The following is a 3,025-nucleotide window of genomic DNA, read 5'->3' as shown; positions in this document are numbered from 1 at the left end:
TGGTGTTATCAGCACCGCACTCTCCCGAGTGAGCCATGGGCTGGCCCGTCACATGTTATTTCTATAAATATGAAACAAATATGCCAAAACGTCAGCACTGGTTAAACCTGGGTGGTGGATCCATGGGTTTTGTTTTTATTATTCTATGTATTTTTATTTATATTTAAAATATGTATAAAATTTAAAAAACAAAAACAAACAAAAAAACCCCCACAAAACTTGTGGGTCTGGAGTTTGGAGAGAGGCCAGGACGAAAGCTCAGGGAAAGCCGCGACTCGATGTGCTGGCCCAGGCTCTGGGCACTGGTCTGACCCAGACGTGAGCAAAAGCCCTGGGAATCAGTGTTTTTAGGGAGGAAGTGGAGGAAGAGAGACAAAAATGGGAGTAGGAGGAGGACTGTGTTGGGCCGGAGTCACAGACCCTTCTACCCCGTCCTGCGCAGGTCCTGAGCCAGGCAGCCAAAAGAAAGACTGAGCAGCTGCTGGCAAAGTGGGCAGGCTTCATTTTTAGACGCGAGCTCCGCTGGCCAGCGGTTCGGAGCCGCTGCCTTCCATACCGGAGTGAAGTGCCCCCAAACGGCAAGCCAGGGGTACACGGGCGCATGCGCACCAGCGCTACTGTCACGTCACTCGTTTACGATGCACGTGCTGCATCCCGCCCAGCCAGGTATGCGGCGAGGGGACCCGACTGTACTGACTCCGCTTTCCTCACAACTCGGAGAGAGAAGACAGCAGGGAGGGAGGTGTGTGGAGGAGGCCCAGGGAAGAAAAAACATTTAAAAAAAAATTATCATGAAAAATGTCGACTGTGCCATACATAGAAATACAGAGACTAACACAGCGAACCCCCATATACACACCCTGACCCTCTCCTTGAATTAAATAATTGTCAAGATTTTGCTGTGTCATTTTTGTTTCTTCTATCCCCCCTTTTCTTCCCCCCCCTTTTTATTTGCTGAAGTAATTTAAAGTAAATCCTGACATTAGGTCTTTCCACCCCTGCGTATTGCAGTGTGCGTTTCTAAAATATCCAGACTCCTAGAGAGATTTTTAAAGAAGGAAATGCCAGTAGCATCTGATGTTGCAGATACTTGAGAAAGATGAGGCCTGAGGGACAGAGCGCATCTGAGGGGCAGGGAGGCAGGAGGACGGGGCCCAGGGCCACTGCTGGAGTCGCCTTGGAGAGCACCAGTTCCAGAGGGACAGCTCATCGTGTGAGAAGTGTGAGGGCAAGAAGGAGGAAGGGAGGATGGCAGTGGAGCGTGGCAGTGGAGCGTGGCAGGGGTGCGGGAAATGTTTTCAGGATGGAGAGAGATCAATATTTGGAGTCTTAGATGCCAGGGATGAAAAAAGAAGTAAACTTGATGGAGCAAATCGACAGAGGAGCAGAAGCAAATAAATGAGAGAAAAAGAACACGGGGGCTAATTCTTCAATAAATGGGAAGGAAGTTACTCCAGCATCTAGGGATGGGAGGAAAGGAGGCTGACATCCTTGAAGAGCATCAACTTTGCCGTTCGGGACGTGAGAATTTGGAACTCCCTGTATGCACAGAGCCCAAGGGTCAACCCAGGATTGTGATGATATTGGGACTTTTCGAGTGCCTGCTGCGAGTCAGGCACTTCTGCGACCTCATTTAAGACTCATCACACACTTTACAACTCAGAAACGTGGACTCAGATGTTAGGTGATCTGACCGACTTACGCTTAGTGAGTAGCAGAGTTGTTCTTCCCGCAGGGCCCTTCTGCACAGCCCTGACGACCGCTGTCTAAATTGCAGGACTCACTGGGCTACCTGTCTTCAGGAGCGTGTGGGTTTCTCTTTCTCTAGCATCTCCCCGAAAATGGCTGGATTGGCTCAGGGGTGTGAGATACCTGGATATCTGGGCAGGGCAGGTGGCAGAAGCTTGGGGGATTCAGAAATGTAGGGGTGCCCTTCCGTCTTTGTTCTTGAGTCAGTATTGTCTCTGCAGGTCCTGATCTTGCTTCCACTCTTTCCTTCTCCTTCCTTCCCTGAACACTCTTTCTGGGGCAAATTCTTCCTTGTGCCCAGCTGACCCCAGCTCCTTACCTGGGATTAGTAAACCCTGCCCTTCTCCCGGCAGCGTCACATCCCCACTAACTTGCCATCGTCGTTTAGAAAGAGAGGCCTGCAGATGTTGCTGATCCACTAGAAAGCCTTTGAGAAGAGGAAGGAATGATTGCCCTGCTGAGTTGCATGGTGGCGTTTGCCCCTTGCAGGTATATGTCATAAAACAAGTGGGCGTGATGTGGGATGGGGAGGTGGGTGGGCAGGGTCACGTTGGTGCTGGCCAGTAGGTGGGCAGCAGGGCTGAACCTGCAGGCAAGCACTTGGGGCCTTGCTTGTCCTCAGCATCGTGGAGTGGACACTGCACTGGGTTTGGAGTGAGACAGACCCGAGTTTGGATCACCTTGGGAGGGTTGCTCAGCTTCCCGGAAGTAGAGGATATGAGGACGATGCATATGGCAGCTTAGGGGTGGGGGAGGGGACGAGGGTGCAAGGGCAGCAATGTCAATCAAGCCTTGCCAAATCCAATGGGATTGGGAAAGTGTATTTGGTATGATCCTCAGAAGAAAATCACTGAGGTAAAAGAAACTTTAGGCAGACAACTTAAAAGATCAAACTTAAAGATTCCTTGGTTAATTGATCTGAGGTGACCCTGAAAGACTCTGGGGCAATTGTACCCCAGGGAGCCAGGCCGGGCCTGGGAGGCACACCAGGGATGAGGGCTGGCTCGTTTCCTGCTCATGAGACCGAAGTGCCAGACCAAAGTCAGGGCCTGGCTCCACCTGAATTCTTTCTCTAAACTGAAATACAGACTAAAATAAAATGTGTTCAATCAGGGAAGAACTCGTTGATAATAGCTGCCACTAATTGAACCTTATGTTTAATGCCAGGCACCATGACGTGTATATACTACAGAGCTTTCACATGCCAATTCTCCTTTTTTTTTTTTTTGTCTTTTTCCATGTCCGGCAACGGATCGCAACCCTCAGTGTCGCCCCC

This window comes from Galeopterus variegatus, unplaced genomic scaffold, assembly GCF_000696425.1.
Source record: "Galeopterus variegatus unplaced genomic scaffold, G_variegatus-3.0.2 Scaffold208, whole genome shotgun sequence".
NCBI classification, from domain to species: domain Eukaryota; kingdom Metazoa; phylum Chordata; class Mammalia; order Dermoptera; family Cynocephalidae; genus Galeopterus; species Galeopterus variegatus.
Note: the sequence above shows the minus strand (reverse complement) of the source record.